The sequence below is a fragment of the Pezoporus occidentalis genome, unplaced genomic scaffold (assembly GCF_034315485.1).
Source record: "Pezoporus occidentalis ecotype Australia unplaced genomic scaffold, CSIRO_AGI_Poc_V1 ctg89, whole genome shotgun sequence".
In the NCBI taxonomy this organism is placed as follows: Eukaryota; Metazoa; Chordata; class Aves; order Psittaciformes; family Psittacidae; genus Pezoporus; species Pezoporus occidentalis.
Genome location: NW_026916253.1, coordinates 443,569 through 459,346, shown reverse-complemented (window position 1 = coordinate 459,346; position 15,778 = coordinate 443,569). Strand labels below are relative to the sequence as shown.

Sequence of the window (15,778 nt, the reverse complement as noted above, 5' to 3'; positions counted from 1 at the left end):
CATCCTGTTGCCTCCAAGCACATGTATTTACTTAGAAAGGAAAACTCGCCAACAGTCAATCGCCAAATTCGGTAGAAAAACAGTGCTGTTACAAATCCCTCCTGTTCTCTGCAGGAGTCGTAGTTTTTTAAACTGTTCTTTTGAAATTCACACATTTTGTGCCTTGCACTGATTTCTGCTAGTCACCTTCCTCAAGCAGGCTTTCTACAAGGTACCTCTGCTGACTTCTGCTGCTTTGTGGATCTCTCAAGAGACTGCTGTACCATTTATGTTGCCCACTCTGGAAACGAAGTGTGAAATTTCACAGATCACTCTATCCATTTTCTTTCAGTAGCTATCAGTGGATCTCTTCATATGCTTCCCCTGCAACTGGACAGCAGCTGTATCCTAACCAGGATATTTATTGAGGAGACCTCAGCTCTGCAATGTCTTGCCTCCCTACAGCCTGAACCTGCTGATCAAAAGAGCAAGTGACAGGAGTTATAGGCACTCACTTGTTCAGTTCTCCACACTGGAAGGGCATCTCACAGATGTTTGGTATGACAGTGATGCCAATCCTTTGAAACAAAAACTAAACACAAAAAAAAACTCAAACAAGAGCCAAAACAGCCACCCCAAAACAAACAAAAAAACAAACACCAAAACACAGAATGGGTTTAAGTCTAATTTATAGTATGATAGCAAAATGTTTCTTGCAATTATAAAAGTGCAGAGCCTATTTTGCCTAAAATCAAGTACATTTAAAGAGTTGTATAGTGGAAATAATTAAGGCTTGTCTGTTATCCAATCTAACAAAATATTTGAAATCCTCGACTTTGAAACCCATTACAAACACACATTTAGACTAGAGACGTGAAGTAGCTCAGAAATTCTGAATGTCTATCATTTTCAGGACAGAACTTTTTCAGAAAGCTCTGAACTGCATCGATTAACATTTCAAATCCATGTGAGCCTCCCTTGAGTACATGGAATCAGCTCTCCGTCTGTACACTGTTTTCTACTTACAGGAGCTAAGGATCTGAGGACCAGACGCTGCATTGGCATGTCCACTTCACTTCAGGAGTCTGACAGTGCAGTATCACTTAAATAATGAAGCACACATCTGGTAGGAGATTGCTGAGGTTGGCTAAGTTTGTACAAGGTCAGTTCATCCTCTAAGCTCCTGTATGCTGAGAATTAAGCAAGTAGTTTTCATGGCAACAAGCAGAACCAACTGATCGATCTCAGGGTTTGTTTTCTAAGTAGCATGCCTTTATTTTAAATCAGTTCTTATGGTATACAAATAGGAGGGAACTCTATTGTATTTCTCTGAGACTTTTCCTGAAACTTTTAATTAGTTAATTCCTGCCTAAAGGAATATATTCTAAAATATGATCCTTTCTCTTCTGTGAGAAAGGTAGAAAAACTATAAAGCAAAAAACCCACACATGGCAAAGGGGAAAGTACACATATTCTTCCACAGATGATCTACCCCACTGCTGTGCTTTGCAAATTATGGGCTCGTCTTAACAAAGGTTGGAAAATCCTTGAAACCTGTGGCAATAAAACAGGAAAATTTACTTAGTTAGTGCTTTCGATAATTTTCACAGAAGGGCAATACCTGCTCAGTAGGAAATGTGATATCCAGTTTCCTTACCTATTGTTATCATCTTGCTTTACAGCAATGCGTCAATCCTGATACAAAACTTCACCTAGAAATTCTTCCTATAGTATAATAACAGACATTTTTATAAACTCAGAGTCACATAAAAATGAGACAAACAGAATGAAAAATTATTTTTGTCACTCAAGAAATAACATTGATGGTCCACAGCATGAATAAACAATTTAGTGAGTAAGGTATGTTGGCTCAAGCTCAGATCTCAACAATCTTTCACATCCTAACAATTATCCAAAGTAGCCTTTCTTCAGCAGTGGTGAAAAACAGCTATCTGCATCCCAGTTCAGAGCTTTAACTTCAAGCAATCTTTTCACCTGAGCCTTTGACATTTAAAAAAATACTCAAATATTTTTTGCAAGTTTGCTTGTTCTCCATTATTTGAAGACTTCAACTTGTCTTTTTGTTGTAGCTTTGGTGGCTTTTTTTTATTTTTTCCATTTGGCAAGTATTGATTTTTCATAAATGCTCCTGTCAGAGTATGAACCAGCTTCTATGCCTCATCAAGTGACGAAGAAAGAGGAGAGCTCACCCTCAGATGGACGCACACACAAACACTGAATTATCAGCAGGAGCACCACTCATTCTTTCTGATCCTCTCCTCCTGCTAGCTCGTTCTTTAAAAGGACAACATCAAGTAGCAACTGAGATTGGAAAACACTATCATGGTTCTGTTGTACTTTGCTCCCCCTCTGATAATCCACGACTGCCATGCCAGCAGATATCAGAGCTCCATAACTGAGCTTGAGTGACTGGGGCTGGCTCCTTCCACAGAATGATACTTTCTGGTCGCACTGATTTTTGGCACTTATTTCCTGGGGTTTTGTCCTGAAGTGGCAGACAATCTAGAAGAATATAAGTGTGGAGAGAAATCTGAAAGATGAGAAAAGTTTTCCTTCCTTAGCTTTTCCATTGTTCTCATTTTTATAAGAGCATTCTGTGAGAAAGGTCAGCTTCCTCTATGTCCAGGATGCTGTAATAGGGACTTCAATTCTGTAATTTCCCATTAAAACTCTGGCCTTTTCAATGAACCACCCAGGTACTTTTAAAAAGTAATCATGGTTTTATGAGTCAGTTTAAATAAATAAATAAATAAATGGAAAGTAAAAAGCACCTCTGATAACCATGGAAACTTCGGATGTGTTGGCACAAGTCCATTATGATGTGAAGTAACACCCCGCAACCTAGATGCAGTTTGAAGTGTCTCTCATCTGTGGTGTTCTTGGTTGTTTATCCCAGAGTACACACAGAGACCAAGTCAAGATGCTTTTTTCCTGTGGGCCTCAAGAGCATCCTATGTGCCTAACGATCAAAAAGATGTTACTCAAGCAACACGTCACCATGAAGGGAAGCCACTTCACGCTTTTCTCACGTTGCACTTCTCTTTGTTTTTCTACCTTGAAAACAAGGACACTATATTTTTCTGTACATGGAAAGTACCGAGCACATTCAATTTAGCATCACTTTTGTTTACTTTTTTCTATTCAGAGCAGCAAAGAAGATCTGCTGTCAGACCAGTTTGTGCTAACATTTGATTTCTTTCTTGCCTCTAACTTGGTCAGTCATTGACTAAAACTATTATTTTGCTTTCTTTAATGGACAGACAGCTTCCCTTGGCAAGCTCACTGACAGGTCCATACCAATTGATGCCTTTCCTCATGGAAAAAACAACTACTTGGGTGGGGAAAAAAAGCTAGAAAGTTACAGAAACAGGCTGGTACTCCTTTTGACGAGAGGTGATGCAATCCAGAGATTGAGGCACTCACCACGCACTTCAATAGAAGTCCAGTAGTGTTCACACACTTCAGCCTCATATCTCTGTTATAGCCTTGCAGCCCTGGGGCCTCCCATCTTCCAAGAGGAAGCTGGGGGACTGGAAGCAACTTCACTGTATCAATGACTATCCTGTAAACGTAATTAATTTAGGGACTTCACATTGGTTTCTCCATAATGCAACCAGGCACCTGAAACTAAAAAAATGAGGCATTTTAGAAGTGCTTCATCTGTTAAGGCTTCTGGATAGTGACCAGCAACCCTTAGGATACCTTGTTATCATCCAGTGAGCATGATAAAATATCTGGGACAATGTCTCAGGTCTGCCGAGTTTCATGCCAACAGCCACGAGGTAGCATGCAGAGCAGAACAAGCTTGTCCTGTCTGCAGCAGCACCAGAAAACTGCAGCAGTGCCACATGTATCCAGAGCTTTAGGCAGACCCCAAGTGACTGGAACTCCACTTGACCCCTTTAACTTCTGTGCCTCACCTGCAACTCACTGCTCAGCTTTTTTTTTGCTGAAGAGTGGACAGTCGGTGCAGCAAGATTGGGCAAAGGCAGCAGAGGGGATTATTGGGGTGATGACGGGGCACAGACCTGGCTCAACAGGAACAAGTGCTGAATGGCTGCTGCCGCTGCAGAGGCATTACTCAGTCTTGTTGTTCCATCTATTTCCTGGAAAGAAAAGCTGGTTATTTATGCTTCTGAAACAGCTGCTTTAAGAAAAGCTAATTTCACATTGAAGCTCAGGATATGCAGACAAGCTGGCCACCCCAATAGGGACAATGAAGGTAATAAATGCCTTTTTTTTTTTTTTTTAATGAATTAGACCTAACTGCAAGGAATAAAACCATATTTAAACTGTATCAAGAGAATAAGCCCCAGTTTGCCTTGTTGTCAGATGTGATAGCCTGATCTAGCCAAGAATCTCATGTGTATAGTGTATGTGTCTAATTACGCTAAGCACTTCTTCCCATATTGGATACTGCTACCTGTGAATTAGAGAAGTGAGAAGATCAAGGCTTAGTACCCTGCACTCACAGCCTACATGAGTCAGGAGCAGGACCCAGACATCCTTACAGCCAAGTATTTCACTACTGCAAAAAGTAGCCATTTCATTTTGCCAAACATGTTCATACTGAAGCAATTATCTTTGGCAATCTCTTAACAATATTTTTTAAATATTCTCTTCAGTATCATCACTGAGTTCAAACTGTAAATTTTTTTTAATCCACTCTCATTCTCCTCCTAGCTCTAATTATCTGGATTGCATCCACACCATGAAGCAGAATTGTGACAAGTAAGCAATCACCCCAGAGATTTCCCAGAAATTTGCTTTCTAATTGGGTTGAAAATGCCTGAACTTTCTGCATCACATTTTTGCACATAACTAGATTTTCTATGAACACAATCTTTGAAATGCAGAAATGCAATATTGTAATTATTTAATTGGGTTGTCACATGACAGGATCTTATGGTCCTAGGTGCTGTACATAAATTTCGGCAAAAAGACAGTGGGTTCCTGTGCAAAAGAAATAAATACTTGAGGGTAAGATTAAAAAAAAATGATACTGGAGAAAGAGATTAAGAAGCTAACCTTGAAATGAACAGGTTGCACTATAAGCATGAATCTGTAATTCTGCTGCAAAGAAAAGAAATATAATATGATGGTGAAAATCCAGAACTTTCCTGACTGCTATTTACAGACATGTCATTTATGTCATATAACCTCTGTCCCTTATTTACTTATTGGTAGAATGGAAATAATAATAGCTTCTTTATGAAGAATGATTAAATGTTTGTAGTGCTTTGCAATCATTAGTTTGAAAATATGGCTGTGGAATACTATTGCTAAAGACAAACCGTGCAATGTGCATAGTTGATACAGTATTGACTAACCTCATCTTTCTGATTTTAAAGTTTTAACTAAGCAATGCTTAATGAAATTTGCTAGACTAACTGCTCGTGTTGTCTCTGCTGGTAATGCAAAAGCAAACGTCTGTAAGTACGGTACCCTGAAGGCAGACATTAGGAGTTTCTCTGTTGAATCCAGCAGAGAAGTTTCTTGCATCTCCGTTGAATGCCATCATGCTGTGATTAGTTAATCATTAAGTACATAGTGCTTTTAATTAACTGCCAACTCTGCTTGGGCATCTGTTCTGAAAATCACATCCGATCATGCTTTTCCCAGTCTGTGGCTATGGAGCTCTTCAATAATACAGTTGTTGCTCCATTCTCCAGCTCTCTGTGCTGCAAGACAGCTCAAGTCCAGAGTGTCCTACATGAATTGAAATATAAATGACCTATTTTTCCAAGGGAATAAAAGTAAATGGGAATTAAACTTATTTTCCTCAATAGGTAATAAATGCTGCTATTAAAAAGCAGATCAGGCCAATTAACTTTATTTTTCTGGAAGAAAAAAGAGTCTAGAAGAATATTTTTATTTTTGAGTATCAGCACATAACTTCATTAGTTAGCCTTTTTTTTTTTTTATAAGGGGCAGAGAGACTCATAATAAATACAACAGATTCTATAAAATATTTCATTTGACAAAAAGTGAGAGAGAAATACACAGTGCAAACATTCCCTTACCAACACTATACTTGTCCGTCTACATATCTCAGTCTCTGCTGGTCTCAAAAAGCTCCTTTTTAAGTGTATTTTAAAATTAACTCCAACATATCCTGGGGGAAAAAAAAATAAGATTGTAACATATCACATTCTGCTTAAAAGGTGATAGGAAAAAGCAACATTAGAGGAAGGACAACACACAGTAATGCTAGTAGTAGGCAGGGCATCCTCTGTTGATGCTGTCAATCTGGTTGAAAACCAAATCAAACGAGATCAGAGGATGACTTGGCCATTTGATGGGATGGAATTAAATGAAACAAGGGCAGGCAGGAGAGGCCATGACCATGTGACACCTTTTTAGAATTTTCCAAGACCAGGAATTTGTTGGGTCATGCTTTGCTCCCCAGCCTAAGCACAGAGGGCTGAACCCCTCAAGAGCTCTGGCCTGCACTCGAACAGATTGACCTGCAAGATTAACACTAGAGCAGGTGTTTTATGGCCTGACAAGTAACTGTACCAGTACACACCAGCTCCATTATCACAGACAGTGCTGGTATAGCCAGTCAGAAAGCAACAGTCTCAGCCAACACTCATGTTGCAGGTTAAGATGCTTGCTCACACCGTGTATGCGCGCTGGCCATGTAAAGATTCCTGTATGTATGGCAACACATTGCAAAAAGCTGGAAGAGTGGTGGCCTTTCTACTCAGAACTTCTCCGTATAAGACAAGGACATGCAGAAACCCAATGCAGAGTATAAAAGAACACATTATAGCAACTCCACTGCTACCAGTCTCACACCAGTGTATGCCGTTTCAGACCATCCATCTCTAAGCTGTTACTTATAACATATGAATCCGTGCTAGTAAAAAGGTAGAATTCATAAAGTGCCCATTATTTCTATATAGAAATGTCTGTCAAGGAAAAGGGCACTCTGTCAATTACTGAAAACAGAGAAGAATGAACCATCATTAAGCTTTAAACTTGTTCTGTCAGGAGTGGAGCAAGAAACTTGTGTGAACCTTGCAATACAGAATTAAACACTGCAGTTAAACAATAGCCAGTCTGTATCAGGCAGGCATGTTATGATTCTGGCTAATGTAACAAACACTGTCAGATACCCATTTTACATAATAGCCCTTTTTCAATGAGTTCAAAGTAATTCTGCTGTTTTCTTTGAAAATTTCACTGTGGATGTCAAGATGTACCAGCACATAGAAAAGGGGTATTTCATAACAATATGAAAACATGCATTTCTAGTTGTTTCCACGCTGAACTACACTGAGGGCAGCACTTTCATATACGGAGTTCAAGGTATTCCTGGGAACAGACTGCTTCCTGATGACATCATGAGAACATTGTCACTCAGGCAACAACTTGCTACTATGGCAACCACAGCTTTTACAGATGCTGAATGCCAATGAGGTTAAAAAACACCATTTTGAGATTTATTAGTTAAAAGTTTGCCAATATTTGATGCAAGAAGTAACAAGAAGTCTGTTGCAGATGCACAGCATTGGGCACTTCTCTACCTGTTATTGGGAAGCTGAGAACAATGAGATTTATCTTCCAGCCAAGGAGTTCCTGGGCTAACTGCACTTTCAGATACATCCTTACATGCCACTGAGGCTAGAAATAGACCTGAACACTAACTTTGTGATTTGGGGGCAGCTGAAAGAAAAGGACTGCTGCCTCATCTAAGAGTCCCTAAAAATGTAGAGATTTGGGGATAGGGAGTTTCAGTACTCTCAGAGCAGAAACCAGCACAGACTTTGAAGATAGTCAGGTATTGTATGAAGATGTACCTTTGGAAAAGAAGTGGGTTCTTCCCCTGCTGCAAAGAATTATAAAATCTGAGATAAAAACACCTGGCTTTATAAGCAATTGCTATCTGTGCTGAGGGTACTATCAGATGAAATCAGTCAGTTACAAACTGTTTTAAAACTAAAAGCCATGTTTCTGTTCCAAAACTTTATGCATTCTACCAACTGTAAGCGAATCTCAGTGGCTCTAGAACATTGTCAAATCAAAGATATCATCCTGATGAGTAACCTGCCTTCTGCAGGACATTTTACAATGTCCTAACTTTAATCACAGATTTGTTCAGCTGATTTTGTCGCCAACGGATACAGCAGAGGATTATATCAGTACTCCCAGTAAATTAAGTTTCCTGAATTAGAAAGCATCATAAACACAATCTAGTCAGAATCCACTCTAAAACTTGACTGTTATATAAGCATTTTTTCATTTTGTAGCTGTAAACGTTAACTCAATTAGATCTTCCAAGAGTTGTACTGTCTGCTAGGCTGGAGATCTGCTTCGGGTGACATGTATAGGAAGGAGGAACTGGAGGGGGAAAGGGGTGTACAGATTTACCCCTGGGGCTTTTTTCCTTGTTGACACTTTATAGTGAAGCTCATCAACTAGAACTGTAATAAAAATGGAGTTTAAATGTGTGTGTTAAAACCACAAAACCTAAGATATATTGTTTATAATGCATTTGCTGCCACATTTGAAGTAACTGGTCACTACTGGCGGTCTCAGAGGAATAGACAAAGCCAAATTATTACAGTTCTTTGGGGGGTGGTCTCAGTGTGATACTGAGATGCAACAGCAAGCTTTGAGAATTGCTTCTGTTCCGGGTCTGTATGACAGCCATCCAGCTCTGGGGCAATGAAAACAAAATGCTTTCAATACACCCACCTACTGTACCTTTATGTTTTCTTCGATATGTATCCTACGAGGCATTTTGTAGTGTTCCTTTTTAGTCCAGGAGAATATTAAGGCCATCACTGGTTTTCATTTCCACACGTTACCCAGCAATCCAGGCTCCTATTGGCAGTGAAGCCCCTTCTCCGTGCAATTCTCCCCCATCATCAGCAAGAACAGAGATGTGGAAGAGGCCAATTACCTTTTGGAGAGAAGGAAATTACTTGCTGATAATTGAGTTCTCCGAGCATGGTGTCCGCTATTAGAGCCACACTCATCCTCCCACCTCCCCCTGAGAGTTGGGGTTTTATTCCTATTTAAGTTCTAATTATTATAATTAGTCTGAAAAGGATTTGGGAGTTAGGGGCTATGATATGCCATATAGACCCCTCAAGGCATCTTTTGTACTAACTCATTATGACCAGTTCTAAACTTTACCATTTAATCTAGTGATTCAGTACCCAAGGTCACAACAGCTGAGACCCCCTGAGCATCAATCCATAGAGACTCCCACCTTCGGAGAACTACAATTAAAAGGTAAATAATTCCCTTGCTGCTTCCTCTGTGAGGCAATGCTACAAGTCAGAGAATGGAATCCAACCTCAGCCTAATTACTACTTCGGTAATTTATGCAGTTGCAATGAAAAAGTTGGCAAACGCTTTTTCATTATCAAAAAAGAAACACAAGGCCAGCCACAGTTCATCTCAGACTGAACTTGACAAGAGACTCAGGCTTACAACAAAAAAGTTGCAAACTTTGTTTTTCCGTATCACTCAAACTCAAAAAAATTTGGAAGACCTACACTCCAAGAAAGCCAAATAGTCCTCACAACATGCAGGCCATGGAAACAGCACTCTTCACTACGCTAATGAAAGACTCAACCTTTTCTTTGCTTATTCCATCACAAAACTCCTGGTAAATCATTACAGTACAAGTTTTAAATTATTTGAATCAAGCTATGCAAAAAAGGATTTGAAACAGTGCTGAATTGAAGTATGAGTGAGAACAAATTCTAAAAAATACCATCACCCAAGTTGACAGATTCCAAGAAATTCAACAGATGATGGTATTTTCCTGAATGACAGCAGCCTCCAGGCTTGAAAACTGTAAATAAAAGTTTAAAATTTCACAGGAAAGAGAATGAAATGAATATAATATTAACATGAGCCTGCAGTGTGCACTCACAGCCCCAAAAGCCAACTGTATCCTGGGCTGCATCAAAAAGAGTGTGACCAGCAGGTTGAAGAAGGTGATCCTTCCCTTCTACTCTGCTCTCATGAAACCTCACTTGGAGGATTGTGTGCAATTCTGGTGTTCTCAACATACAAAGGACATGGAACTGTTGGAACAAGTCCAGAAGAGGGCCACAAGGATGATCAGGGGACTGGAGCACCTCCCGTATGAAGACAGGCTGAGAAAGTTGGGGCTGTTCAGCCTGGAGAAGAGAAGGCTGTGTGGAGACCTCATAGCAGCCTTCCAATATCTGAAGGGGGGCTATAAGGATGCTGGAGAGGGACTCTTCATTAGGGACTGTAGTGATAGGGGAAGGGGTAATGGGTTAAAACTTGACCAGGGGAAGTTTAGATTGGAGGTAAGGAGGAAATTCTTTACTGTAAGGGTGGTGAGGCACTGGAATGGGTTGCCCAAGGAAGCTGTGAATGCTCCATCCCTGGCAGTGTTCAAGGCCGGGTTGGACAGAGCTTTAGGTGATATGGTTTAGTGTGAGGTTTCCCTGCCCATGGCAGGGAGGTTGGAACTTGATGATCTTAAGGTCCTTTCCAACCGTGACTATTCTGATTCTATGAATCATTTGCCAGCAGTTGGAGTCATAGAATCTTAGAATGGTTTGGGTTGGAAAGGATCTTTCAGATCATCCAGTTTCAACCCCCTGCCATGCCCAGGGACACCTTCCAGTAGACCTGTTTGCTCAAAGTCCTGTCCAGCCTGGCTTTGATCACTGACAGGGTGGTGCATCCACAGTGCGCAGTCTCAGTACATGGAGAAGAAGGCAATTTCAAATACTTCCATTGATAATATTTTTTAAAGATAAGTGAATTCCATCTGAAAATCAGAAAATGCATTCACATTTCTATCAATAAAGTACATTGTGCAACAATGTAATACTGCTTATTATACATGCCAGTAATTACAAGTGCAAGACTCAATGGCTGTATTGAATTCTTAGTGAAAATGTGGCTCTTTGAATCAGACTTTAGAAAGGATAACTAATAATTTACACCAATTTCTAGATAAAAAATTCAAAGTCAATGACATAAAAACATATTGGTAAACAAACTGTCTTCTTGATATTTTTTAAATGAGCAAATTCCAACTTGGTACATGTTATTATAAGTCTATTACAATGCAGTGTATCAATTTTCCATACTGGTTTGGCAGTACTAACTAACATCACCCTTGAAGATTTGATAATTCTAAATTTTAATTGCAAGCAACTCCATCTTACAGGAGGGTGGAAAAAATGCTGAATTTGCTCTCATTTTCTGATAGAACTGTGAGTGTCAATTCTTCAGCCTAAAGCAACCTGAATCTCTACCCTGGGATCCTAGGTGTAGCAGCTTCAGCACTGTCCCTAGCTGTACCACATCCTCCTAAACAGGGCACAAGATAGGCAATCTTTGCTCTGAAGCAGGGTCCACAAAATGAATTATCTTATTCCCAGCCAACATTAGTATCACACTAGGGGCCAATATGAAGAAGTCTGCGCTGGTGCTGTCGGAGGAACATGTTTGCAGGTGACAGACTTAAATTTCTAATGTTAGGTGAGAAATAGCCTTCTAGTTTTCCTAAATTAAATTATAGGCTACTGTCATATTTGTAGCCAGGTACGTTAACTACAGAAGCAGTATTTCAGCTGCTGCTGTTTCTTTTTCTAAGAAAATAAAGTGGGAGATAAAGTTCAAGGACAAAGGCAGGAGAGTAGGTCAAATATTGATACATTAATCTGGACATCAAAATGCTCTTGTATGTGTCCAAATGGCTGAGGCCCCACATAAAAACTGTGGCAAGACTAAAGCCATTGTGTTACTTACAGTTCCTGAAAGTCAGTTTTTTACTGGTGGCCATTCAGCTTTAACTATATTGTCAGCTACATACAGACCTCTGGGGGCATCATTTAGGAGAGAAAACACTTTCATTTCCACTTAATGACTGAGAAAGTTGTATGTCATGGACTGTTCAAAGCTCTCCAGCACCATAGGCAAAAGTTAATTTGCCCTCCTAAAGGATGAGAAACAAAATAATATATTTTGTATTCATCACTGGCAGCAATATAACTCCACACAAGGGTGAAGAGCCTGGATGGATGCATAGTGCTCCAGGGAAGGTTGCCAGCTTTCTCGAATCTCTAAGCTGCTTTCCTCCTCCTGCTAAGGACACTGACCTGAAGAAAAACAAATCCCAGTGACGGTGGTTAAAAGACATACGAGGTAAGAAGCAAACTGCCCTGTGCCTGAGATATGAGGCCATGATCCCCAAGCCCATCAAGACTACAGTTTCCTTTTCCTCTTCCACCACCACTGCCCAGAAATATGCCTGCGTCACCTGCCCAATTCCCAACCAAGTCCCTCTGTGCTCCCACTCTCTCTCTCCTCCTTAAGAAAGGCACAAGTCCCCCTAGCCCATCTCTCTCTTCCAGACGCATCTCCCCAAGATGTGGAACCCATTCTTCTACCAAGGTGTAGAGGTTTCTGCTGACACATATAACAGCCAGCTCAGTCTAACCCTGCCTGTCTCTATCCTTCTCCCTCTAAAGAGCTCCAGAAACACAAGCCTGGGGGAAGAGGAGGAGACTGTGGCCTCTCTCTCCTCCACCCAGCTCAGCTCTGGTGGGAAGTCAGGGTGAAGACAGGCTACTGACTCCCAGCTCTACTGAGCAACCAGCGGCTATAGGAAGCACCTTGGCCATGTCTATCCTCTAGGTGCAACACACTGGACTCCTCTTCAGTGACTGCTTGAAAACAAAAGATTATTTTCCTCCAGAAGTCACACGTGGAATGCCCAGCAGATGCATAGGACTCAAGCAGAATATAATTATAAATTAAATGGGGAAAATTAAGGTGCAACATCTTTGATTTGTATTTTTGGCAGCAAACTGTCAATGACGTTGGAAGCTGCATTTTTGTTTTTTTCCCATACATGGCTTTTATGAAGGTTTTACTTTAAATCAGAAGACAAACATGGAGAAAAATATTTCTACTGAAGCTTGTTTATAGTATGTTTTCTCAGGTTTCATTCCCTCTTGTACTGAAAGTTTATCTAAACCAGAACTTCACAGATTCACTCCTAGGTCTTTTTTTTGTGAAGTGTTCAGAGGAGTCTATACCATGTAATATTGTAAAAGTGCTGCCTTCCTCTAACACTGTGGTTAAGTTTTCATTTAATAGCAAATAGATTATTTAATCTGTTGAGTCTGATATCTAGCATTTCCTATAATCATAAAAAGCCACAAGTCTCCCTCATAAAGCTGCTCTTAGTACATTGTGTCCCACAATTGTTAGTTCATTGCTCTCCCAATAGCTCTGGGAAAGGCCCGTTGCTATTGATATCCACATCCCAGTGGAAGCATTTTCCTTTGAGCTACTCTGTTTCATCAAGTTATTAGATGACCTGAAGTCTCTTGGAGCCCCAGATTACTGAATCCAGACTTTTGTGCTAGTATTTTATTTCTGACATTCTACCTTCTGAGAGATGGTTGTAGGTGAATGATTTTTCTACTGTCACAAGATGTATTGGTTTAATTTAATGCATTCCTGCAAACAGCATCACATTTGGGACCCCACCTGGAGTAGTACTGAATTCAGCTCTGGGGGGCCCAGCACAAGAATGATGAGGAGCTGTTGGAGTGAAGCTGTTGAGTGATGCTCAGAAAGCTGGAGCACCTCTGCTATGGGGACAGACTGAGAGAGCTGGGATTGTTCAGCCTGGAGAAGGCTCCGGGCAGACCTTAGAGCAGCTTCCAGTACCTAAAGGGGCCCTAGAAGAAATCTGGAGAGGGATTTTTTTTTATAAGGGCATGTAGTGATAGGACAGGAGATATAGCTTTAAACTGACAGAGGTAGATTTAAGTTAGATATTAGGAAGAAATTCTTCACTATGAGAGTGGTGAGATACTGGAACAGGTTGCTCAGAGAAGGTGTGGCTGCCCCATCCTTGGCAATGCTCAAGGCCAGGTTGGGTGGGCCTTGGAGCAACTTGGTTTAGTAGAAGGCGTCCCTGCCTGTGGCAGGTGGTTGGAACTAGGTAAAATTTAAGGCCCTTTCCAACAGAAACCGTTCTATGATTCTATGATTTGTTCCTCTCCACAAAAAAACTACCACATGCGAACTCCACTAACATGCTTCCCTTCTTCTTATAACCTCTAGTAGCCAAAATCTCCTCAAAACTACACATCATCGTGAGTGTGTAGCTCTGAATTCAGTGATGCAGGACAGCATTCAGGGATGAAAGGACCCACTGAGGGGCTTCTTACACCTCCTTGTGGCAGTCTGCCTCAGAATTGCTCTGACTTCCCACGCATCTCCCTGTCTATCTCTTTTGCCCCTTAATATATCCTTTTGGAGGCTACTTACATAAGGAGTGATGGCAGTCTTGAAGATGATGTAATTGAAGTAAATTAAAGTTCTAATAAGAAATACATGCAAACATAGAGAAAAGCATCACTGGACATGAAAGAAGCTACAAATTCTACTTTCACAAGGGTGCAACACCTTCCTACAGCTCTTCTGTACCTGAAGTTTCACTAATTTTTCTCCTCTAGTCAATGGAGACTCAGGTCTGACACAAAAATTGCTTGTGCTGTACCTTTGGTCCCAATTATATTTGCAATGGGTATCTCCAAAGGTTGCCATTTTTAGTCAATGAATATGCAAAGATTAAATATAAATCATACTGAACACGTATATAACTGCTCATTTGTGCAATTTTTTAAACGTCTCTGAAAACAGGACTGTAAAATGCAGAAAATAACACTTTTATAGTGGCCAGCAGCCATATACTATTTTCTAAACACCAAAACACAGGTAGCAAAGCAAACCTGTTATGTACCCCATGGTAGTGAAGAAATTCTTCCGTCAAAATACTGTTTTGTGGTGATTCAGTTGCAAATAAGGAGATAATATGTTTATCTACTCATATAAACAAAAAGTGAGATTTATAAACAATGAAGTATACAAATGATAAGTTTCCAGAAAGAATAAAAGTAGAAAATATGTTAGTAATATTAATTTCCTTTGAAAAAAAAAGTTTTATAATCCAATACATACATTGAAGGCCTTATAGCCCCTCAAGTTTTCAACATGGAAAACACACACTGGGAACCGTTATGAAGCACAGGAACAGAAATGCAGCTGCTTACATTATTGCCCTGTTCAAAATACTTTTCTACAATAAACACTTCTACCATTGCCCTCAATTTAATGCCTCTGTTTTGATCACTTGAACAACCACCCAGCTGACGCAAGGTGGCCTTGCTCTGCTAGGGTACAACTGCTCAGTCAAAATACTTTCTCCCTGGTTGCCAAGACATCACTTTGAGGCATGACACAGTAAAAGCCAGTTTTTTCTTCTGAATTCTACAAGTATCGACCACCCTCCCTAAAATCAACCATCAGTAACAATTTTCATATAGTACTATATATATTAAACTTAGGATAACAATGTCTGCATCAGGTAGCACCACTACCATTCAGTTGCCATTCATCACCACCGGGATCTGTCTGCCTCAGCAGTCCAATTACCTTTGCAATTAGCATCCTTCTCTCCTCTCCTTTATGAAATTTGGATGACACAAGTTAGAAGAATGTAGTCAGCGGTGTTACAGGCCAGGTGGACAGTAAATGCATTAAGTCATGTAAAGTCTTCAATATCAATGAATCATTTCAAGCACAGAGTGGAAAAAAATGGGTGCATTATATTTTCAACATCTAAACAGGAGGGAAAGAAAGAAAAGAAGGGGGGGATCTAATTTCACATACATAAAATCTAATGAAAGAAAATATTTAATTACCAGTAACACCTTTAAAATTGTCTTAATCATAGAAATGTCACTGG

At 40.1% G+C, this 15,778-nt stretch overlaps 1 long non-coding RNA gene across 1 annotated transcript; it reads right to left on the bottom strand.

Moving 5' to 3' along the window:
* Positions 1 to 3,964: 3,964 nt before the first annotated feature.
* On the bottom strand, positions 3,965 to 15,553 carry LOC134156649 (uncharacterized). The gene is made up of 3 exons (XR_009962009.1): positions 15,466 to 15,553; positions 6,024 to 6,115; positions 3,965 to 4,106 (listed from the first exon to the last, which is right to left on the bottom strand). It is a non-coding gene; the product is annotated as an uncharacterized LOC134156649 (long non-coding RNA).
* Positions 15,554 to 15,778: the final 225 nt, after the last annotated feature.